The 25,494-nt window shown below is 46.5% G+C and overlaps 1 long non-coding RNA gene across 1 annotated transcript in view; it reads right to left on the bottom strand.

Moving 5' to 3' along the window:
- The window catches only part of LOC123857496 (uncharacterized), a 169,929-nt gene extending 154,773 nt beyond the window's left edge, over positions 1-15,156 (bottom strand). The window contains exons 1-3 of the long non-coding RNA XR_006793869.3: positions 14,983-15,156; positions 11,513-11,707; positions 3,045-3,140 (exon numbers count right to left, since the gene is read on the bottom strand). This is a non-coding gene — a long non-coding RNA (uncharacterized LOC123857496). The remainder of the gene's footprint in view (positions 1-3,044; positions 3,141-11,512; positions 11,708-14,982) is intronic.
- Between the last annotated feature and the right edge of the window lie 10,338 nt (positions 15,157-25,494).

The raw sequence follows: 25,494 nt of genomic DNA, 5'->3' as shown, positions 1-25,494 counted from the left end.
ACTAATTCTTTATTTTGCAAATGAAATGGACATTGAGCACTATAACTGCAGATATTAAATTCTTAAAAAAAACTCAGATTTAACTTTCAAAAATTTGAAATGGCTTCTTAGCTTTAAAATAATTTTGATTACAATTTTAACACTAATTGTAAATTTTAATTTGCTTTTTACTTTTCATCGATAAATGTGAACATTTTAGAAGAAAAACACCTTGCTAAAAAAGATAATTTACATATTATCTCATTTGAATATAATGGCATAATTTTGCATACAAGTTAAAGTCTCTTTTTTTTTTAAAGATTTTATTTATTTATTTATTTATTTGTGAGAGAGAATGAGAGAGAGAGAGCATGAGATGGGGGAGGGTCAAAGGGAGAAGCAGACTCCCCGCTGAGCAGGGAGCCCGATGCAGGACTCGATCCCGGGACTCCAGGATCATGACCTGAGCCGAAGGCAGTCGCTTAACCAACTGAGCCACCCAGGCGCCCCAAGTTAAAGTCTCTTATGCTTGCATTTAAAACCAGCATTTCACAATATAAACGGTAAAAGTTGTGGTCACAATTTAATATTGTAATTTCTTTTCTTAGAACATTAAGTAGCAAATAAATTGCCATAGTCAAAAGAAAGATTACAAAGAAAGTAAAAAAGCTTTACATTTTAGTACCTTAAACGGCACTTTTCCCCCCGCTTTCTAAACCAGGAATCCTGCATTTTCATTTGCACTGGACCCCATAAATTACATAGCCACCCCTGATGGTGGAGTAGAAAGAGAACAAGCATCTGAGTCCTTGATGTCATTGGTGAGCCCCTGCCAACCTGTGGACCACCAACCCCATATTTCTTGTTTTGTCCACAATAAACGCCATCGTGACTAAAGCCACTGTTACAAAAGATTTCTCTTACTTGCAACCAAAAGCACCCCTAACCACTAAACTGCTACCCAGCCCAGGGTTGTTCTGAGGATGAAATGAGGTAAGTCCAGTGACCAGCCAACAGGTCATTTTCGAGCACGGAGTATGAGCGGGCACTACTCTAGTGTGGAGGTGCCGCAGCCACGCTGGGCACGTCACGGGTTTCCATAGGACTCAACACCCCCACACAGTACTTTTCAGAGTAAAAGAGGGAACAAATAAAAGTGATGTCAGGACTAGGGCCCCTGGGTGGCTCAGTCGTTAAACGTCTGCCTTCAGCCCAGGTCATGATCCCAGGGTCCTGGGATCGAGCCCCGCATCGGGCTCCCTGCTCCGCGGGAAGCCTGCTTGTCCCTCTCCCACTCCCCCTGCTTGTGTTCCCTCTCTCGCTGTCTCTCTCGCTGTCAAAAAATAAATAAAAATTAAAATTAAAATTAAAAAAAGTGATGTCAGGACTAAAGGACAGTACCAGGCCAACTAATAAGAGTAAACACTCGACAAATGTTGGCTCTTCTTATTCATGGATTAACTTAAACATCACTTCTCCAGGAAGGCATTCCCAGTTCCCCAAGTCTGCATGACAGACCCACAGCACCCTTTGTGTCCTCTAACACAGCAATTCCCACAGACTGTAGCCCCAGAGCCTTTGACGAAGCCATCCACTGCACCAGACTATAGTTCCAACAAGATGGGTACTCTGTCTGTCCCATCCTCTGTTGTATCCCCAGGGTCTCACAAATAGCAGGCACTCAATTAATACTTGCTAACTGAAATTATTTGGTCTCCTTCTGTATATGCTTGCCTAACCCTGGTGATTCCACCATGAATTAAATGCTCTTATATGGGCATTTGGGTTCTGGGGAAACAAGACCTGTATTTTATTCACTGATGTGTGTCCTCTGAAGTCCTAACTGCAGTGCCCAGTAGGTAATGGTACTCAAGCAGTATGTGCTGCTCTTCCAGAATCCTCTCCAATGGCCAGACCACGTCTGTGGGGAGGTGAACAACAGGCAGGGAGGCAGGACCTACTGCTCTCATCGCATATCATCTACCACATTATCTAGTTCTAGAAGTTGAGAATGAAGAATCAAGATGGGAGATCCCATTCTAGGCACATGGGCCATATTTCTCTCCTGTCAACTAATTTTTAAATTAGGTCTTAAAAAAAAAAAAAAAAGATTTTATTTATTTATTTGACAGAGAGAGAGACTGAGCACACAAGCAGGGGAGAGCAGCAGAGGGAGAGAGCTTTCCACTCCAGGCTTTCCACTGAGCAGGGAGCCCAATTTGGGACTCAATCCCAGGACCCTGGGATCGTGACCTGAGACAAAGGCAGATGCTTAACTGACTGAGCCATCCAGGTGCCCCTAAATTAGGTCTTTCTTGCCATAGCAAGATGTATCGTACAGGCGGGGAGGAGAGCCCAACATAGTAGCTCTCCCTATCCACCGGGAACCTGAGCTTACAACCATTAGCACCTCCCTCTTCCCCTTCCCGAATCAGCTTGCTGGGGCTGTTGACTCAGTAAACCAACTCTCCAGAACATCCTTCAGAAACAGCATGCTAGAGGCAAGCAGTGGACCAGAGCTGGGCACTCACCATCCCCTCCCAAGAATTAAGAGACAGCCCCAACACAGGCTCCAAGGAGTCAGAAAGGAAGGACAATAACGGAAAACACAGAGGCTGCGTGCTCTTCCCTTTTCACATGCAATCACCCCATACTCCCTTTGGGGAACAGATAAAACCACAGCAGGCAGTTCGGCTGGCCCACCCCGGCTAATTACTGCCACCAGACTCCACTGGCAGAGTCCCCTTCAGGGTTCAGGGGAAGGGGAACTGTGCTCTGAACATTCTTCAGCAAAAAGGACCAGCTATGGTTTGGGGACTAATATCACACCAGGCATCTAGCTGCCCACAGCCATGCCAGGGACCCCGCTCTACCAGGGACCCTGCTACAGCCAATCAAGTACACCAGAGCCCACTTTACATCACCACACTCACTATCTTCTCTAAAGCAATCACTCCAACAGAAGGGGGCTAAAAATCATGCAGACATCTGGGCTACTCCCACAAAACACTATCAATTTTGTTTTTCCCATATTGTGTACCCACGATTTCAGAAACACTCCTTACCTTTCACTACTCAGAAAGCTTCTTTCTCCACCTGGTAAGGGATCCTTCATCTTGCTCCCCTCATTAATGTATAAGTCACTGGAACAGCGATTAAACCTAAAATGAAATTTTGAGTTAATTATCTATCTTTAGACTTAGAATTAGCTTCTGTGATCAAAAGTGGATTTTTTTTTTCTAGAACCCTGTGGATTTTCTCCCCAGCCCCTGATATCTTACTTTCCTACTCTCTCTTTAAAAAAAAAAAAAAAAAAAAAAAACATTTAACTTCACTAGGAAAAAAATAAATGAACCATTTCTGGTTGTGGGAGGGGGTAGGGGGAAACAAGCAAATACAGTGAGGTCCCCCTGGCCCCCATCTGTTCCAAATCTTCTCCTCACAGGATGTAATGTCTGAAAAGCAAGAAAAATATTCCTTCCTCTTCCAACATTCAGCAGGATCTTGCATGCAAAGAGAAGAATGTCTGGTTACTCTGTGGGTTTTCATCTGCTTTTTAACTCACATGTTGCCGAATTACACTGGCCCCTCCATCCCATTTCCCCCACTTCCCAAAGAAAAGCAGTGGGATGGCTGGGAGGCAGCAGGGTTCACCACTAGCAAGGAACATCCTGGTTCTGGCAAAGCTCCCTCCCCTCCACCAACCCCTTTGGCACAAAGGATTAGTTCTAAGTCTGGCCAATGACTTCTGCAGAGTTCTTTGCTGAAGACTTGCCAGAGGGATGCCTGGGCCCCCAGAGGAAGTGGGGTCAGCCCCAAGAGTAAAAGGAGTGGGCTCAGAATCCCGAACTTCTTGTTCTGCGCGCTCACCCCCTGCTTCCAGGCACTTTGCACGGATGTCCACACAAAGCCAACTCCTGGACATCTGAACAGGAAGGATGTTCCCCAGTAGCTCGCAACAGCCGTCACTGATGCCTTTCCAGGACCGGGAGGGCGATATTTATAGGAATGGCAGCCAGCCAAACCAGGGCAGCTCCAACTTTATTTCAACCAACCCTCCTCGCGTCTTCTGTAGTTCTCCTTCGAGTTAAATGGGGAGGCATTCCTCCCTTTATTGCTTGAGTTTTACTCAGGGAAGGAGACTCTCATTAAAATGACTGAAAAGCTGGAACAGGACCCACATGGTCCGCCCCTCCCCCTTGGCTCTCAGTCTTCCTCCCCTGTGCCCCCCAGCCACGTCCACCTCCACCTTCTTGACCTCCCCAGACACTCTCCTTGGCACATGCGCCTTTTTTATACCTGGGCAACACAGAACCCCTTGCAGCCCTCCAGGTGAGCAAAACTCCCTCTTAACCTGGGCCCAGATTATCCTTCCGGCCACTCCCTCATCCTTTCTTATCACATCCTACAAGAAAGACCCTGCAGGGTCTCACCCACCCCCACACACGCCTTCTCTGACCTTCTTTCCTTCCACTTTTCCGCTGCAGACCTCTTCCTCCTCACGGTTGCTCAGACACACCAACCCACCCCTCACGGCCTTTCCACTTGCTGTTTCCTCTTCCTGGGACACTTTCTTCTGGGGTGTTTGAAAGTCTGGCTCTTTGACACCGTTTACATTTCTGCTGGGAAATTACCTTCCTCAAGAGGCCCTGCTAACACTGTCTGATAAAAAGCAGCCCCCATCTCTCTCTAGCTGCTCTCTCCCACGCGTCCTTTATTTATTATTATTATTTTTTAAGATTTTATTTATTTATTTGAGAGAGAGAATGAGAGAGAGAGAGCACATGAGAGGGGGGAGGGTCAGAGGGAGAAGCAGACTCCCTGCCGAGCAGGGAGCCCGATGCGGGACTCGATCCCGGGACTCCAGGATCATGACCTGAGCTGAAGGCAGTCGCTTAACCGACTGAGCCACCCAGGCGCCGGCGTCCTTTATTTTAATTCGCAGCACCTTTCACCACCACCAAACACTCTCTTTGACCAAACTTCTGTAAGGCTCCTCCGAGCCCTCGTCAACTAGGCCTCCACCTTGGCCAGGCTTCAACAATGAGCCCTGCTAATGAGCCCATACTCTTGATATCTGCCCAAATTCCTCCACCCCCCACCTCTGATGTTTAACTGCTTGGCCTGCCTTCTGCAAGAATCCTGGGGATTTAACAAGAATTTCCCCACCCTTGATGTCTCCTCCATCCACGGACCCACTTCCACTCATTACAGACGTCCAGCTGTCTTTGTTATATTCAGCGTTGAGCTCACTCTCTTTTCCCTACAGAAACAGTCCTGATCAAGCCTTCCTTACCGTTTTAACCTGTGCCACAAGAAGTTTTCTTCACCACCACCTAACATGTGGTCTTTTCGTTCATCTGTGTCTCCGCACTGGATTGGCAGGGTCTGCACACGTTCTGCTCTCCAGCAGCCTCCTAGCTTCTAGAGCAGTGTCTGACATCCCTCCGACGCTCAACAACTCTTTGTTGAATGAACAAACCTAGCTACTTCCACTTGTCTCTCACTGTCCGTTTACCTGCCGCCTCCCCTGGGAAGTCATTCCTGAATCTTCCAAGGCTTGACCCCGTTCCTCACCTAGCAGTGATCCTACTGATCACAAGGGATTAAGTCTCTGGTTTAATATGTATATTAACATGTACATGAATATGTATGTATAATTTGCTACCTATATAATATACTGATATATAGTACAAAGCAGAGCAATCTATCTTGACCATCCACCCTCCTTCCCTTCCACGCCACCCACTTCCAGTGTTTTCTCCATCTATACAGTCCGACACATGTCTGTTTGTGTGAGTCTCCTCCTCCCAGCACATAGACACTGCATGACCCCTAGCAGGGGCTTAATTAAAAAGGGGAGGGGAGGGGCGCCTGGGAGGCTCAGTTGGTTAAGCGACTGCCTTCCGCTCAGGTCATGATCCTGGAATCCCAGGATCAAGTCCAGCATCCGGCTCCCTGCTCAGCAGGAAAGCTGCTTCTCCCTCTGACCCTCCCCCCTCTCATGCTCTCTCTCTAATAAATAAAATCTTTTAAAAAAATGGAAAATAAAAATAAAAGGGGGAGGGGAGTGCTTGATATCTGAGTGGTGAGTTCAGGCTCCACATTGGGCGTAGAGTTTACTAAAATAAAAAGGGGAAGGAAGAGGAGCAGTGTGGGGCTGAGAGCCAGGTCTCTGCTCTCCAAAACCAAGCCCAGCTTGGCCCCCATCTTCCTGGCTTTGTCCATCCACAGAAGGAGAGATGCCACACTGCAGGCTGCCCTGCAAGAGGGCGGTTAGTCTACCGAGGGTTCATTAGGCCTGGAAAGCCATGGGAGCCAGGGCCCTGTGGTTGGTGAATTCCAGCCTGCTTGGAATCTCGGGGGGGGGGGGGGGGGTAGCATGGGGGTGGGGAGAGTTGATTGTAGAAACCGCCCAAGTAGGTTTCCACATAAAGGAAAAGCAAACAGAGGAAGGCTCTTCCTCAGCCCTGTGAGCCTCTCAGAGGAGGGCAAACCTTCAAGTGTTTGTTGAAAACCTAATCGGATTAAAAATGCTTTGAAAGGGCTGGAAGAGGAAATAGACTCTGACCCCCTCCACTAGCCTGCAGCCTAAGCTCTGTCACTTTCCCTTCCCGCGGCCTCTGTCTCCGGGTACTATACGTGTGTATGTACGGAGACAGACCCAGGTCTAGGAAGGTACCTGGGGCAGAAGTGGGAACCAACCGTCGTCGTCGTCCACTGAGAGCTACCAACTCCCCTAACTGCCAAGAAAGAGAGCTTCTGGAGACAGCTCAACCAGCCAGGATTGGAAAAAGGGTGAGCGCTACACATAGCCTTCACTTCACTCACCCCAGAGTCTGGAAGATACTTCAAGTGCCGGGCCCCTGCTTCCTGGGAGGCTCTTAACTATCAGCCACCCCACCCCCACCCCAGGTGGGTGGGTCTCCTTTCTCACAGCCAATTCATCCCAAGAAGTTCCAGGTGAAGTGAGTGTCCCAAGTGGGTTTGTCAAACAATAACTAAAGAAAAAGACAATCCTTACCAAATACTCCAGATTTTGGTTCTCTCTCTGTTGGACAACTTTACCAGATCCTGTCACCCAGTACCATCATGCTAGGATGACCGAGCACCCCAGGTTGCCAGGGACTGTCCTGGTTTGAGCCCTTAGAGTATCCCATCCCAGGATGGTCGGGTCCATCACTGCGGCTTCCCCAACCTCCTTCCCTCCCTCCCCATGGTTTCAGATAGGCACATATTTGGGGAAGGTGGGCTTCCTGATATTGTTCCCTAATGCTCATGCCCTTGCTGGGTTTTAGAAGGAAGGAAAGTGGTGAATCTATAGGTTGAATTACTTTCTTTCAACCAAATATTTTAATTTAAAAAGAAGGAGATAGAGAAGAACACTGCCAAACACTGAGCGCTTTCTCTGCTGCATATACAAGGCCTTCTTGAATCCTATGAGGTAGACACCATTTTCCAGATTGGGAAAGTGTGGCCCCATATCACAGATACTAAGTGGCAGGGTTGGGACCCCCATCCAGGCAGTGACACCAGAGCTCCCAAACTTACTGTCTTATATTGTGATCCCTAAAGATGAAGAGTCCTTGTCATTTTGATCATGGAGGACAGAAACAACCTGAAGTGACTTATGCCAGAGGGACAAAGCACGCACAAGTGGAGCAACTCACCAAGAAAACGGGATTGTGAGACTGTGAGCATAAGCTCTCCTATAGATGGTACCCCTAGCTGCTACGGGGAGATGGCCAGTCTCGCGGACAGTTATGGCACCGAGGCCCTGCAGAGCAAGGCAGAGCTTCACCCCAGAAGCCCCTAACACGGGCCCCGCCCCCGTCCACCCTCCCAAGGGCTGCCAGATGAATCTGAGTGTGTTCCTCCAGCCCTGTCTGGCATGTCAGCAGCTACACTGCATAATAAAATCCAGGTCCCTCAGCCCGAGTCTCTTGTCTGTTGCCCTGAAAATAGAAGTGAGGGCCGACTCTACAGGAACCAATTTGGCAGCATAGGTCATAAACCTTGATACAAGTGCATGCCCTCTGACTTTATAATCTCTCTTCTAGGACTTTTCCCCAAGGAAATGGTTGTTAACTGGCAGTGACTGACAGAAAAAGGGTGACATTTTACACATAAAGGTGTTCATACATAGGGTTATCTGCAATGAGGAACTTGGAATAATTCCTATGACTAACGATAAAGAAATGGTTAACTTAACTATGATGCATCTGATATATCCATTCAATTGGATATTATGGAACCACTGAAATGTATGTTTATGAGTTGAAAATAGCATGGAAAATGCTTCGGCTACCATGTTAAGCATAACAAGCAGGAAATAAAATTATAAAGACAATGTGATCACAAGTATGTGAAAATAAAAATACTACCTGCAGGGAAAGGACCAAAAGGAAATGAACGCCATGAAGAAGAACTTGCACTTACTAAGTAAGCATCCTGCTAATGAACTGCTTTATATTCTTATCTCACCTAACCTTCATGACAAGTTAGGAACTACTTTGATCTTCCCTTTACCAAGGAGAAAATCCAAGCTCCAGGAAGATAATTAAGCTGCCTAAAGGGTGCCCCCAGCTAATAGTGGGGAAAGAAGGGATCTGAATTCAGATTTGGCCGATTTGAGGCCCGTGCCCTCATCCTCCACACTGTTCCACACCCAGGTGTAGGCAGGAGCTTAATTTGGCGGGTGAACTGCAGGCAAGGGTTTCCCTCGACTTTCCACTTTATTTTCCACATTGTCTATATTAACCACTATGACACTGTTGAAACATTTTTTTTTTTTCATTTCAAAGGAATAATCCAGGTTTATAACACTTGGTATGTTGTATTCCTTTTTTAATGTAGGAAACAATACACTCAGGACCAAACCACATTTAACAACAACAAACCTTCATCTTCCATTCTCCACAGTTTGGCTCTCTGCTGTCCTTCTGGCCACATTTCCCACACTCCTTTCTCATCGTCGTTAAATCACTAAGCTATTAGGTGACATGGTCGGGTCTACAGTTCGGAAAGAACACCTCTGGTGGGGAGAGACAGGTGGAGAGGCAGCTGGAGGTGGTGGGGGCAGGTGAAGGGGTCCCTCTGGAGATAAGCCAGCAAATGGCCAGGGCATAACACACTCGTGGAAGGGACATGCTCACAGTGTCCGAGAGAAGACAAACCATCCATGGAAAAGCATCAGCAGTAAACAAAAGAAATAGCAGGAGGGGGCGCCTGGGTGGCTCAGTCGGTTAAGCGACTGCCTTCGGCTCAGGTCATGATCCTGGAGTCCCGGGATCGAGTCCCACATCGGGCTCTCGGCTCAGCGGGGAGCCTGTTTCTCCCTCTGACCCTCCTCCCTCTCATGCTCTCTGTCTCTCATTCTCTCTCTCGCAAAAAAAAAAAAATTAAAAAAATTAAAAATTAAAAAAAAAAAGAAATAGCAGGAGGACTGGGAGCCAGGACCTGAGGGGATCCCACCCCCCCACTCCCATTCGCCACTGCCGCTGTCTCAGGGCCCCCTGGCTGTGTCTCCAAGGAAGCCAGGAGACACGAAGGCCTTGAGCCAGGATAGAGGTGGTGAGGGCAGTAGGACCACCCCCAGCCACACGGCCATTCTGGACCCCGCCTCCCTTGGGGTGCTTTTTTTCTAGTTTGAGGGAGAAAGCAGGCTTTTTTACAAGACAGCTTGGCTGCAACAGAGCAGTAGCAACACAAAGTGTGAAAAGTTGCAACAAAGATGCTCATATTTCACTCACTTTTCCCCATCTTAGCACATTGGAGGGCTTTCCAAGTAAGGAAGCCATAATATCGCTGGGGAAAATAAAATGCAAAGGAGGAAACTTTCAACAGTGTTTCTTAGCCTTTGGGGGGGTCTGAGAACGGCCTCCGGAGAGGCTGTTTAAATGCTGATTTTTCAGGCTCACCCGTGAACATTCTGATTTCATAGATCCTGCTCAAGCTCAAGAGTCTACCTTTTACTGAGCATCTCCCCAAGTTGCTGTTGGATCCTACCTGCTAAGAAACCCTGACTTACAGTGTCTTGCGGATGTAAGGATTGACATCTGCTTCTCCCTCTGCCCCTCACCCCGCTCTTGTGCGCTCTCTCAAATAAATAAAATCTTAAAAAAAAAAACAAAACCTTTTTTTTAACAGTACCGCATTAGGTAAAGTAGAAAACAGACATACGGGGTGTCTGGGTAGCTCAGTAGGTTAAGCATCTGATTTTTGGTTTTGGCTCTTGTCATGATCTCAGGGTTGTGAGATCAAGCTCGCCTCGGGCTCTGTGCTGAGAGTAGAGTCTGCTTGGGATTCCTTCTCTCCCTCTCCTTCTGCCTCTCTCCCCCACTCACGCACATGCTCCCTCTCTCTCTCTCTCTCCCTCTAAAATAAACAAATCAATTTAAAAAAGAAAGAAAGAAAAAAAAAAGAAAGAAAGGAAAGAAAGAAAGAAAGAAAAAGAAAGAAAGAAAGAAAGAAAGAAAGAAAGAAAGAAAGAAAGAAAGAAAGAAAGAAAGAAAGAAAGAAAGAAAAGAAAACAGACGTTCCCCTTCACTGTCTCTCCTCCACCACCAGGCTAATCCTACTCTTCAAACTAACCAGTGTGAATAGTCTGGTACATATTAGCAAACAAGTCAGACTTTTTCTCTGTGTCTTTTCATTTTTTAACAATAACTTATGCCTACAAGAATGTGATGAAAATGACCCTCAAAATTACTGGTCGAAATGCAAATTAATATAGCCCTTTTGAAAAGCAATTTAGCAATGTATATCAAAAATCATAAAACATTTAGGGTGCCTGGGTGGCTCAGTTAGTTAAGCGACTGCCTTCGGCTCAGGTCATGATCCTGGAGTCCCTGGATCAAGTCCCGCATCGGGCTTCCTGCTCGGCAGGGAGTCTGCTTCGTCCTCTGACCCTATCCCCTCTCAGGTGTTCTCTCTCTCTCATTCTCTCTCTCTCAAATAAATAAATAAAATCTTTTTTAAAAAAATCATAAAACATTTATATTCTAAGACCTACCAATTCCTTGTGTAAGAATCCCTCCCAAGGATAGCACTCTCCTGGAATAGTATGCATTTTTTTTTTTAAAGATTTTATTTATTTATTTGAGAGAGAGAGAGCACGAGCTGGAATGAGGGGAGGGGCAGAGGAGGAAGAAGAGGGAGAGAGAGAATCTCAGGCAGACTCCCAGCTGAGAGTGGAGCTCGAAGCAGGGCTCAGTTTCAGGAATGCTGAGATCATGACCTAAGCTGAAATCAAGTCAGACACTTAACCGACTTAGCCACCCAGGCATCCCCCTTGTTTTTTCAATTGTAGTAAGAATACTTAACATCAGATCTACCCTATAAACCAATTTTTGAGTGTATTATACATTACTGTTGACTATAGGGACAATGTTGTATAGCAGATCTCTAGAACTTACTCATCTTGCTTAACTAAAACGTTATGCCCACTGATTAGTAATTCCCATTTCTCCCTCCCTCCCTCCAGCCCCTAACACCACCATTCCACTGTTTCTGTGAAGATTACTCTACATACCTCATAAAGGGAATCATGTAGTATTTCATTTAGCATGATGTCCTTAAGGTTCATCCATGTTGTCACATATTGTAGAATGTCCTTCATTTTTAAGGCTGAATAGTACTCCATTATATGTATATACCAGTTTCTTTATCCATTCATCTGTCGATGGACACTTAGATTGCTTCCACATCTTGGCTGTTGTGAATAGTGCTACAATGAACATAGGAGTGCTAATATCTCTTTGACATCCTGATTTCAATATTTTTCGGTAAATATCCAGAAGTGAGATTGTTAGATCATAGGGTATTTCTATTTTTAATTTTTTTTTAAGAACCTCCATACTGTTTTCCAAAGCAGCTGCACCATTTTGCATTCCTCCCAAATGTGTGCAAGGGTTCAAACGTCTCCACATCCTTGCCAACACTTTTTTTTCTTTTATAAAAGCCATCTTGACAGGTGTGAGATGATATCTCATTGTGGTTTGATTTGCATTCCCCTGATAATTAGTAACAGTGATCATTTTTTCATTTACCTGTCAGCCTCTTTGTCCTCTTTAGAGAAATGTCCTCTCAAGCCCTAGCCGACTTGAATCAGGAAATCAGGTTTTTTAAACTATTGAGTTTTAAGAAGTATGCAATTATTTAAAATGACATCATGAAGTAACAAAGAAGATAGTTCTGATGATGTTAGTGAAAAAGAAAAACAGCATAAACATTTTACATATCCTCCAATTATCAAGTTTTTATTTTTCTAATTTAGTTTTTTAAAATAGGTTAAACTAAGGAAATAAAACTAAATTGCTAAACAGTATGTTACGGAGGTGTTATTTGAGTGAAACTTCTCTCTCTCTTTTTTTAAACTTGCAGGTTTGGTTTTTTTTTAAGGTTTATTTCTTTATTTTAGAGAAAGAGAGAAAGTGCATGTGCACGAGCCCAGGGGAGGGGCAGAGGGAGAGAGAGAGATACAGACTCCCTGCTGAGAGCAGAGCCCTAAGTGGGGCTCCATCCCAGGACCCTGAGATCCTGACCTGAGCAAAATCAAGAGTTGGAAGCTCAACCGAATGAGCCACCCACGCGCCCCTTGAGTGAAACATTTCTATTATTTCTCTGTTGAGTGCTCAGCACTTGGATTTTGCAGAAAGACTGACAGACCTGGGTGAGAAATCCATCTCCCACTTTCCACATGTACAACTTCTTTTTTTTAAAGTAGGCTCCACTCCCAGCATGAAGCCCAACCCGGGGCTTGAGCTCATAACCCTGAGATCAAGATCTGAGAGGAGATCATGGGTCGGACGCTTAACAGACTGAGCCACCCAGGCGCCCCTCCACATGTACAACTTTGAGGACTTCATGTAACTTCCCTGAGCCTCAGTTCCTTATGGACATAGTAGGAGATAAAAATTATCACCTAAACTTAATTCAAGAATTAAAATAAGGGGCACCTGGGTGGCTCAGTCGTTAAGCGTCTGCCTTCAGCTCAGGTCATGATCCCAGGGTTATTTGTCTGTATTCTCTGTGATGGGTCACATTTCACAAATCAATACTTAAACACTGGGATTTAAAAATGGGGGTCAAAATTTTGATAGCTCTCATTTTTCTCATAGGACCCTCTCTTAAGCCCATTCTTTACCTCGGAAAGGGACATTGTATGAAATGCATTACAGTGACAAGGCACTATGCCCGGTTAATTGAAATAATGAAATGGGAATAAGATTTGCAAATTGCAAAGTACCTAAAAGTGTAATGCATCATGAATGCATTTGAATGGGATGACCCCGAACGGACAGCGAGGGGACAAAGGCCCAAATACCTAGAGTATTTATGTGAGGTACAATAATGCATTACATGAACACATTAAATACAGGGGACAGGCAAGTGAAGATGGAATGTGGAGGGGCCGTGTGTCAAAAAAAAAAATCACCAGACTCTTCCAGTGTCTGGGCAAATGCTTCCAAGAGGAGGCAAGACTTTGAAGGGTAATGAGAGTAAGAATAATTATCTCGGGATGCCTTTCAGCCAATCAGAAGAACAATTTCTGGGACTACTTTCATCTCATTTATCACTAGTCCTGTCTATTAGGCTTGGCTCCACATCTTTTACTTTGGAGTTAATCACAAGGGTTACTCTGAGCCCATGATTATAGGAAGTCTCTCCTTTCTAAGGACCATTTAGAAATAGAAACTAAAGTATGACTATTTTATTATCATTACCCTGATAGTGTGGTCAGTCTTACTCTTCCTAAAATTCCAAAAGCACTTGTTCCAGAAAATATACAACTATATCTAGTTAATAGTAAAAAAAAAAAAAAAAAAGAAGGGGTGCCTCTGTTGGTTGAGCATCTGACTTTGGCTCAGGTCATGGTTTCCAGGTCCTAGGATTGAGCTGTGCATCGGGCTCCTTGCTCAGCAGGGAGTCTGCTTCTCCCTCTGCCACCTCCCGCCACCCCCCACTTATGTTCGCTCTCTCAGATAAATAAATAAAATCTTTTAAAAAATAGTAAAAAAAAAAAAAAATCCTCTTTATTCACCCCATCTCCTATCCTTCCCTGGAGGGAACTGCTGCTTGGATATGTATTCTTCCACACCTTGAATTTTACATATACATATGATATATTCACATGTGCACGCATGTGTGCACACACACACACACAATTATTTTTACACAGATAAGATCACACTCCCTGCTACTTGAATTTTTCACTTGAGGATAACTCAATGACATCTTTCTTTATCTGGAGTTACAGGCATGTGTGTGGTGGTTCTAGACCTTGGGGCCTGCCAGCTTGAAGTCCAGCTTCCCCACTTACTAGCTATGTGATCTTAGGCAAATTACTTAATACCTCTTTCCCCATCTATAAAAATATTCTTTTTCTTTCCTTTTTTTAAGATTTTATTTATTTATTTGAGAGAGAGAGAGAGACAGAGCATGAATGGGGGGGGGAGGAGGCAGAAGGAGAGGGAGAAGCCGACTCCCAGCTGAGCAGAGAGCCCAACGTGGGGCTCGATCCCCAGACCCAGAGATCATAACCTGAGCCGAAGACAGACGCTTAACCAAATGAGCCACCCAGGCGTCCCCTATAAAAATATTCTAATAGTAACCAAAGGACTGTTGTGAAGATGGAATGGGTTAACATTATAAATATGTAAATATTATAAAATACATAAAGCACTTAGGATAGCGTGTAGAGTAAGTACTATATGTGTGTTGGCCATTGTCATTGTAGTAGACCCCCTTATCCATAGGCAGTACATTCCAAAACCCCCAGTGGATGCCAGAAACCATGGATTGTTTCAAGCCCTATATATGCTATGTATTTTCCTATACATACATACTTATGATAAATTTAAATTTAAGAATCTGGCACAGTAAAAGATTAACAATAGTAACCAATAATAAAATAGAACAATTGTAACAATACACTGTAATAAAAGTTCGGTGAATGTGGTCTCTCCCTTTCTAGCAAAATACCCTATTTACTGTACTGACCTTTCTTTCTGTGATCAAGGGAGATGATGAAATGCCTCCATGATGAGATGAAGTGAAGTGAGGTGAATGACACAGGAACCATGACAGAGGGCTAGGCTACGTTCGACCTTCTGCAGATTCTTCAGAAGGGTCATCTGCTTCTGAACTTCGAACTTCAGTTGACCATGGGTAACCAGAACTCTGAAAAGCAAAACTTGGATTGGTGGGGGAGAAGGGAACTCCTATATTTGCTTTGTTCTCTTCTTTAATGCTCATGTAGTGTTCCATCATGTGGATGAACTGTAACTTATGAAGCCCATCCCCTGCTGAGACACACATTGGCGATTTCCTACTTTTTGCATTTCTGAACATAGATCTTTGTATATGTGGGCAAACATCCCTCTAGGATAGTTTCCAAGGAATGGAATTGCTGCATTGAAGGTCATATTCCTTTTTTATGAAAGATGTTGCCAAATTTCTCTCCAAGAGGCTGCACTAATTGACATCATGGCCAACGGTTTATGCGTGCCTGTCTCCAGGCATCTCCACAACCCTGGCAGCCTGGATCTTTGCCGTCCTCATTTCTGCATTCGCCTTCCCTCCGTGAAACCTCAATCAAAACCACCAACAATGCATTTGTTGAAGTCCCCGGGACACCTAATCCCTTTGTCTTTCCTAAAAAGGAATGAGGCGTTTTTAGCCCTGACAGGCCTTCAGTTGCCTGGACACAGCCCTGGGTTGACTTTGAAAAATACAAATAAAACGCACTTGCTGTTCCCTAACACCCTCAGAGAAGCTCAAGGGGGCCCACGTGAGGCCCACTGCTCTGCTCTCTATCACGTGCAAAAAGATTTTCAATAGCAGCTGGTGTTTTCCTGGGTGGAGATCAGAGCCAGCGTTTGTATATAAATATTATCCGAGGGCTGGAGGGAGAATCAGGCTAGAAGCAGAGGCTGCAACATCCCAGTTGTCTTGTTAATGGGGGGCGGGGGGATGCAAGAGCAGTGAGCACCCCCATCCTTCTCCTGAGCTCCCTGTAGAAAGGCGAAGCGTCCCAGGCAGGTGCCCACGCCGCCAGGGCGGCTTGTAATAAAACCGAGGTGGGAGTGGGTGCAGAGCGTGGCTGGAAATCCACAGCCGGCAGAGAGGGAGGGCAGAGAGGTACATCTACAGGGCCCAGACTGCGGTTCTGTCGCCTGTCTGGCAGAGTGAGCCCCTGCAGCCACCTGGCTCCTTAGACCACAGCTCCCGTCCCGTAGGGACATGATGACCACTGACTGACGAGGCCCCTCTGGCTTCCTCTCCAGTGTTGCACGTCACGGGGTGACTTGTGGCTTTGCTTGAGGACCTCTCCGAACAGAGGCAAGCTGTGCAGAGACGGGCTCTGGCCCAGGCAGGAATGTCAACAATTCTGAGGGTTGCCCCTGCTAAGCTCTGCAAGCCCAAAGCCATTCATCTTCCAAACTTGTTTTTCAGGCTTACTATTTTATGGCTCAAAACCCATTCACCTTTGTTCTTTCAACTGTCTGCTTGCCTCCCACCATTCCCAGGAACCCAGGTCAGGTCAGGGAGGCGGGAGAAGGCAGGCGAGCCTCTGCAACAGGGGGTTCTATGGATCAGAGCAAATTCCAGGGAGGAGACCCAGGGACCCTGGCTTGTGTCCGTAGCAGAGGGAATAACTCAGATGACTATCTCAGGCACTCGACGTGAGGTAGGCTTCCCCTTCCTATACAGCGCATGTGGGAGGGTCAGCGGGAAGAAAGGAGGCCCACAGATTCAGGGTCTCCCTTGGGTCTAACCAGCGGCAGTTACAGCACAGGAAAGCTCACCGTGCCTCAGCTTCCTTTTCTCTGAGAGCCTGGACCTAAACACCCAACACCCTGCATTTCATGAAATGCACAAAATAGGGATTTGTTAAGTGTGGGCTATGTGTTCTGGACACTGTGGACACAGCAATAAACAATCAGACCAGTGCCTGCCCTCACGTTGACGTTCCCAGTGAAGTAAATAGTAGTAATAGTATCATGCCTACTACTGAGGGACCCAGGTTTATGAAGAGACAAGGTCACACAGCTCCCACAGGGGCTGCATGGCTCTCTCTACCCACAAATACAAACAACAGCTTCACCAGGTCACTGTGAAGCTCACAGAGCTAAAGCTTCAGAGCTCTCGCCCACAGCAGCCCCTTCCAAGGCCCTGGAAAGAAACATATGCACATGGTCTTGGGTTTCTCTAAGCTCTGCCAAAGTCAAGTCTCAACCACAAGTGGAAAGAGCGCTGTCTCCCCCCACCCCGGTTTCCCTTCTGTTACGCCTGCCCTCCTGTTGTGTGATGTTTCAGTGGCCTCAGCGTTCAGGGAACACCCAAGCAGGAGTCAAACTGGTGAACTGGTGGGACACTGAGTTTATAGCAGGATGTATTTATGTGGTTCGCCGTCTCGCCCGCGTACAATGAGTGACTGCAAACGCTCCAGGGCAGACACAGCTCCCAAGAATATTCCTGCACCCAAGCGCCCACCACCAGCCCCGGTTCCTGACACCAGCCACACCGGCGGGTGAGACAGCACATGAACCTGTCCTACGGTGCCCGATGCTGAAGTATGGGGTGGAGAGGAAAGAGAAAGGTTAAAATGTATGGAGTCAGATGCCAACCTGGGAGAAATGCTTCCAGTTAGGAGACCTGTATAATTATAAGTGGAGGATTCAGCTCCTGTGGTCAAAGGGGAGATTCTCTTCTGTCAGAAATATACTTGATGCATGTACTTACAATGAACCCTAGTTTCTTTTTTTTTTTTTTTAAGATTTATTCATTTATTTTTGAGAGAGAGAGAGAGAGCACGAGCAGGAGGTTGCAGAGGGGGAAGGAGAGAGAATCTCAAGCAGACTCCTCACTGAGCATGGAGCCAGATGTGGGGCTCAATCTCACGACCCTGAGATCACAACCCAAGCTGAAACCAAGAGTCAGACGCTCAACCAACTGCACCACCCAGGCGCCCCAGCTTTTTCATTTTAATGGAATCACACAACACAGAATTTACCAAAATTCCTCTGTTTATGGGACATGAACATGTAGTAATACTACAAACAGTGTGTGTGTCTATGTGAATTTGCTCACTTTCTGTGTCTAAACTGTTAATAATGAAGGACAAATTTCGGCAGCCATCTCTTACTCGGCATCCTGGCCATCAGACCTCTGGTGAAGCCCAAGATTGTTAAAAAGAGGACCAAGAAGTTCATCCGGCACCAGTCAGACCGATGTGTCAAAATTAAGCACTAGTGGCGGAAACCCACAAGCAGTGACAACAGGGTGCAAAGAAGATTCAAGGGCCAGATCTTGATGCCCAACCCTAGTTATGGAAGCAACAAGAAAGCAAAGCACATACTGCCCAGTGGCTTCCCGAAGTTCCTAGTCCACAAGGTCAAGGAGCTTGAAGTGCTGCTGATGTGCAATGAGCCCTACCGTGCAGAGATTGCTCTCAGTGTCTCCTCCAAGAACCGCAAAGCCACTGTGGGAAGAGCAGCCCAGCTGGCCCTCAGAGTCGCCAATCCCCACGCCACGCTGTGCAGCGAAGAATATGGATAGACAGCTGATGTGCACGTCATATTTGTGTTAATAAAGCCATAAAACTACAAAAACAAACAAAAAAAAGACACATTTGGATCAACCATGCTAGAGAAAAGGCTGAATTGTCTTTTATTCTCTCCACAGAAAATTATTTTGGAAAATCATTATCATAGGAAGAAATGATCAAAGACTATGAAGCTAGAAAATGTAGGAATAAAAAGTATGATGGAGGTGTGTCAGGCAGTTAATTAAGAAAAATGTTATTCTTTTGGATTTTATAGTGTTTGAGGTATCTTGTCAGTTTTTAAAATATGCAAATTGTTGCAGCTCTTTTCTCTATTTTTTTCTTTACTTTTTTAAATTGTAAGCATAGCTGACATACAATACTATATATTTTTTTCTCTAAATAGTTACTTACATTCTTAATATTGGATTCCTAATTGTTATTCTTTCTCTTAAAGACAGCTCTCCAATCGTACAAGCTTTGACCCCCATAAAACCTTGACCCTCCCGGGCAGCCACCATCTCCTGAGCATCAGGATGTGCCAGGAACTCTGAGAGATCCTTCTCTGTGGATTATTTAAACTTAATCTTCAATCAGCCCACAGAGGTAAACTGAGGCTTAGAGCATTTATTCCAAATAACACAGCTCATTCTGCAGAGTAATAGCAAGGATTCAAAATCACATGGCGTCTGGAGCGGAGCCCCACACGCAAAGTAAGAACTTTTATGACAATCTATGTTTTTCTCTCTGAGCTCAAGATTCCTCATATTTAAAGACGAAGGGGTCAAAAGAGATTTAAATACCTGTATGTGCACAGAGGACAAGATACACATTACTGGTGATGGTGGCTGCCTCTCTCAGATAAACACTGGGCGCATCTTCCCATTTGTACGTAACTTAACATATGAAAGTCCTTAGCACAGTGCCTGGCACGTGACAAGCACCCAATAAATATTAGCTATTGCTATTTGTTAGTGCTATTGCCAATTACTTAAATAAATTAATTTTTAAAAATTAAAAGGTGGGCGCTGATGCTTAAAATCTCTTCCAGCTGGATTTGGTGTTTGTTTCGGTAACAGTTCCTAGCACATTCCAGTGCCAGGGGCTCTAGGGCACTATTGTGTTTAATACTCCCTGCATCTCTGTGCGGTAAGTACTGTTCTCATTCCATTCTGCAAATATGGAAACCGAGGCACAGAGGGGTTAAGTAACATACCCTAGATCACACAACCAATGAAGCAGAGGATAGGATGAACACCCAGGCAGGTGACTCTAAAAGCCAAATAAGAGAATGGCCTCACTGGCTCCACTCCTAGTATGATTCGTGGGTGTCCTAGCATCTTTTTCACTCTTAACGTGCGCATCGCCAATGAAATCCATATAAAGCAGGACAGTCATCAAGGAGCCTAGTGTGGGACATCTGCTGTCACTGCAGATGTGAAGGTGGCAGAAAAGCCCTACAGGGCTTATTAACAGCTAGAAATTCAGAAGGAAGGGAGTCAAGGATGGATAAGGAAGGAAGGAAACGCGTGAAGCATCTACCCTGAGTCTGACAGTGGACTGGACTGTTCCTCAGCTACCCTCCCATCACTGCAAAGGGGAGTCCCTCTCATCTTCATGCCCATTTCTGAGCTGAGCAAGCAAGCTGAGAGTTCAAGAAGTCCTAGGTGGTGGGGCCTTGGAAAACCCAGGCCCGGGGAGGAGGGGGTGGCTCACTGCTCTCTGACAGCAAAGGGCATCTCCCAGCAGGCCCTCCTTCCCCTGCTCCTCCAGGCTCTCCTCGGCCTGCACAGCCTAAAGCAAGTATTTCTATACAGCACAGCTCAATTCAGCAGGCCTGGGTGGCCTCTGTCCTACTGGAAAACCTTTGGGGACAGGAGGTCTCCTGAGTCTGTTTGCCAAAACAGGGACTCTTTGTCACAGGGAGAGAGGTGGGTGAGCCCATGAGTTCTGTTGCACAGAAGGCAATGGACCCAGGAGCCTACAGCCATCTTGCAGGGAAAAAGCTCTTTTGGAATCTCTACTCCGTTCAGGAGCATTGAGCACATACCCTCCAAGCACTTGCCACCTTGGCCTCTGTCTGATCTTTAAGTGCAGTTCTGACCTTTGCCTGCCTTGCATGTAGGAATGTGATGGTCTACATAAGGGGCTTGGACTACTGTGGACTTCTGGCAACAACCACCTAAGAAAAGTCTTGTTATATCAAAGCTATGTGACCTTGGGCATGTCACTTGACCTCTTCGATTTGGTTTCCTTATCTGTAAAATGAAGATTACAAATTAATAATTGTTTCTATATAATGAAGGATGACCCTCCAATCCACCCTAGATTGCAGGTGCCTTGAAAAGAGTGAACATTCTGACTCACCTTAGCATTTCCTTCAAGGTGCCATCCTAACAAGGCGACTTACTCCACAGAAGGGGCTCAGCCCAGTTTGCTAATTTAAGGCAAACGGGGTAGTGCAAAACAGTATGTGTTATGGGTCATCCAAAGCTGGATTCAAATCCTGCCTCTGCCACTAACTTCCTATGAGGAGGCTTTCAGCGTTTGGTCATCACTCATAACTACGGCTCTAGGGCCCTTACGTTGGAAAACTCTAGTTTCTCATAGTGTTTTCATAAAGTGAGGCACAGAGGAACCCTGGCTATTTCCAAGGCAGGTGGGGGTGGCATTCAAGGCCACAGTGAGTGCAAAGTAGGCTAGCACAGGTCTAGGAAAAGCATAAATCAAAAGAGGATGCCTGGGTGGCTCAGTGGGTTGAGCGTCTGCCTTCGGCTCAGGTCCTGGGATCGAGCTCGAACACCGCTGGGATTGAACCCAAGCACCACGAGGCAGTGAGCTCCCCGCTCAGCGGGGAGCCTGCTGCTCCCTCTGTCTTCCTCCCCACTCTGCTCTCTCTCTAGCTCTGCTCTCTCTCTCAAATACATAAAATCTTTAAAAAAACACGTACACAAAAGACGATGTTAAACTAATGTAACAGCAGACTAGATCCACAACATGCTATTCGAAAGCTAGAATTTTGCTAATATGCAAAGATAATACCACAAGTTTGTGTTTTCAGGGACTCCTTTTCTGGTTATTCCAGGAAAGGTTTTATGAGCCTTGTTTTTCTCTCCCCCCGACACATTGTGAATGTGGAAATGGTTCCATTAGCAAAGATATATGAATTTTTAACAACCCCCCCACCAAAAAAAAAACGGTCTATTGACATAAACGAATCTTCATCTTCATTTCATATTGATAAGCTGCAGCGCTGACATAAACAATGCGTTTTGTTTTTCCCTTAAAACTGTCTTGTCATTCTAAGAACACAATGCTGCTTGCCAACGTTCTTTTAAAGGACTCAGGGCGTTTCTACTGTGAAAAAAAAAATGGGTAGTGATCATTGCTTGGACTCGAAAAAGGTGTTTCTAGCAGCACCGCACTTCTCTGAACAGAGGCTGAGTGGCTGCATTAAATCCTAAAGATTGGGGCGCCTGGGTGGCTCAGTTGGTTAAGCAACTGCCTTCGGCTCGGGTCATGATCCTGGAGTCCCGGGATCGAGTCCCGCATCGAGTCCCGCATCGGGCTCCCTGCTCGGCGGGGAGTCTGCTTCTCCCTCTGACCCTCCCCCCTCTCATGCTCTCTCTCTCATTCTCTCTCTCTCAAATAAATAAATAAAATCTTTAAAATAAATAAGTAAATAAATAAATCCTAAAGATTTACAGGAGGAACTTGAGCCAACATCTCCATCCTGGGCCAAGGAGACAAAAAGAAAAAAACAAAACAAAACAAAATAACCCCCACCTTGTACCTGGGAAGTTTTTGTTTGTTTGTTTGTTTGTTTTTTAAAGATTTATTTATTTTAGAGAGAGAGAGAGGCAGAGCATGAACAGGAGGGGCAGAGGGAGAGGGAGAATCTCAAGCAGGCTCCCTGCTGAGTGCAGAGCCCAAGGCCAACGTGGGGCTCCATCTCAAGGCCCTAAGGTCATGACCTGAGCAGAAAACCAAGAGTCAGATGCCCAACTGACTGCACCACCCCGAGCACCCCCGTGCCTGGGAAGTTCTTAAGAAACAATTTCCTGGTTTTCCCTGCCAGCTACGCTGCCCTTCTTTAGAAACCAATTTCTCCATGGGGCTAGCCCTGTCGTACCAGCTGTATCCAGCCTGGATGTGCACACGGGCGTCTGCTCGGGGAGCACCGCCCTGTATCAGGAAGAAAAGCCGTCCGGAGGAGATGGCCAGAGGAGGGGAAAACAAAGGTCAAGCTGACGGAGGAGAAGGGCAGAGGAGTCAGAATGCCCACACCCTGTTCTTCCTCTTGCTCCTTCAGAGCTGTGCTCTGGCAAGTCTTTTGACCTCCCCTGAGACGCAGATTCCTTTTCTGTAAAATGGGGATAGAAACTCCTCTTCTATGGACCTCAAGAGGGTTGCTCCTTCCCTTCCACCCTCACCTGAGCAGACAGACAGCTGCTGCCCCCGGACCCAGCCCCACACCCATTCACACAGCTGAAATCGAGAGCAAGGAATGCAGGGTCCGCCAACCCAAGTGTCGCGTGTGGAAGTGAGTGGAGGTCTGCGTGCTCCCCTCCGCCAGCTGCGGTGCGCTTCTGGTTCCAACAGCCCAGTCCTCCACCCTCCATACTGCGCCCTTTTCTACCACCACGGCTCAGCAGCCCTCAGCCAACGCTCTTGTCCACGAGTGCCCAAAAGGAGAAAATGGCTACACAAAGCTGCTGCAGGGCATCTTCGGGTCCTATTTTCAACAGTCATTAGGAAGGCTATAGATGAACTCGGGGAAATGTCTATAATATAATGGTGAGTGCAAAACACGGTCACAAAAGTCATATACGTCCCTAAATTTGCAGACTTTGGATGGAATCGGGCCTGGGTCTGAATCTCAGTTCTGCCGAAGGACTTCTCAGAGCCTCCGTCTCTTCATTAAAGTAACAGGGATAATAATTCCTTCCTTCTAGACTTATTGCAAGAATTTGGTGGAAAATATGTAAGCATGGAGCACAATCCTGGCCCCGGGAGAGCCAGTTCACCGTATGTGCATATGTGCATATGGGCAAGGATAGGGAAGAGAATGCATAGCAGGCCAAAGGGCAGGGCCCTTCTAGAGATAAGACCCGCGGTGGTGGTGGTGTTTCCACTTAAGACTGCGATATTATCTTAACAAAACATACAAACATAAATGGGGCTTTGGACTAGAATAATACAATTAAATAAGATTCCTCTAATCAACAACCCTGCCCTTCTCACTCTTGCTGGGCAGTGTTGCTCCTGCGACAGCTGCGCTTGGAACCATTTACATAAAAATCAGAAAAATCCGACGCCTCGGGAGCTTCCCCACCCCAAGCCCAGGCAACTCTTCAGCCCCCTCTGTTATCTGTTTTCCAGAGATCACCTACATCCAGTGGGGCAGGGGGTGGCAAGGAAGCTAGGCTGGAGGATGAAGGGCAGATGCGCAGTTGGAGAACACAATAATTAGGGCCTCAGATAAATGCTTAGAGGTGTCCTCAGAGCTTTTGCACCTTGGTCCCAGAACGCCTAGACACCCTTCAGCAAACCATGAGGCTGCCCAGTAGGGTGTCAGCCACCCTGGGAAGTACATCTAGCACTGCAGCCTGGGTTTAAGGCCCGAGGTCCTGCGAGCTCAACCAGGACCGTCTGCAGCAGGTGGGGTGTGTTCAGTCGGAGGCGGATGACTGGGGCGGGCTTGATTTGTTCCTAGACAGTCATCGGTGGAGACAGGCTCAATTATTTTCATTACATGGAGTCAACAGCAATAGGACGAATAATGGGTCTGAGCCAGAGAAGCAAAGGTTAAAGGGAGGGGGAGAGAGTGAACCAAGGGGGGCCCCTCTCAGGCCCGCCATGCCCAGTGAACCATGATGCCAGGATGGGTGAGCAACGGCAGGAAGACATCGGATACTTGTCTGGTCCTGCTCTGCTGGCCCCAGCATAAACTCCTAGAAGGCCACGATGGCACCTGCTGGGAGACTGACTCCAGAAGCCTTGGGTGGAAAGAACTTCAAGACGTCAGCTAAATGGTGCAGTGTTGAGAGGGCTGCACAACCTGGGGGCCCTGTCACCCCCTCTCCCTCACCCAGCTGCTCCCTTTTCCACTGCAGGAATGACAATTCACCTTCCTAAGGGCCTCCTACAGCCAGGCACTTGGCTAAACACTTGGCGCGCACCATCTTAGTTCACTTTCCTAACAGCCTGTGAGTTATGGACTGTTGCAATCAAGGAAACTAAGGGTCCTAGAGGGTCATATGACTTGCCCAAGCTGGTTAAGTGGCAGAACTACCAAATTCAAATCTATCTGACCCCAGGGCCCAAGCTCTCAACCCCGACACTCTTTCTTCTCCTTTTTTCTCCTCTGCTTATGTCAAAGGCTTTCTACCCTCTCCTTCACCCCCCATCAGACACCGTATCTTCTGGAGGCTTGGGGGCTCATCAGTAGACTGACCTCAGAAGAATAAAGGTGGAGGAGTTACTGTTTCTGAGATTTCTCAAGAACAGGAAACTTCCCGGGCTGCCTGCAATAAATCCAAGCCTTCCTTCCTTTGTGATTTCACCCCGGGAACAACACTCCAGGATGACTCATCTCGAGGCCGGCAGGAGATCTCCTCTGGAGACTGGAGGTGACCTTGGCCAGGCACTCACATCCTGTGCCTGTTTTCCCGTTTGTCAAGTGGGCAGCCCCAGCCCCCCTGCCAAGCTTGTTGTGGAGTATCAGGGTGAACACCAAGCACGTGGAAAATAATTTTTTAGACAGAATGCAAAAATCGACAATCCTCAAACTCCCACCTACAGCCCACATACCAAACCCTGACCTAAACCCTCTGCAGTCCTAATTCTGCTGCAAGAGCTCACCTGCACTCTTGCATTCCTGGTGGATGGGCAAACCGTGATTACTGGAAGGGGGGAAGGTGACATGGATCATAACCCTTTTCTTTCACTGTTCCTTCCACTCC

Source organism: Mirounga angustirostris, unplaced genomic scaffold, assembly GCF_029215605.1.
Source record: "Mirounga angustirostris isolate CCGP_5_RB_7025 unplaced genomic scaffold, mMirAng1.0.hap1 SCAF_7, whole genome shotgun sequence".
Lineage (NCBI taxonomy): Eukaryota > Metazoa > Chordata > Mammalia > Carnivora > Phocidae > Mirounga > Mirounga angustirostris.
Note: the sequence above shows the minus strand (reverse complement) of the source record. Positions and strands in the feature narration are given on the sequence as shown.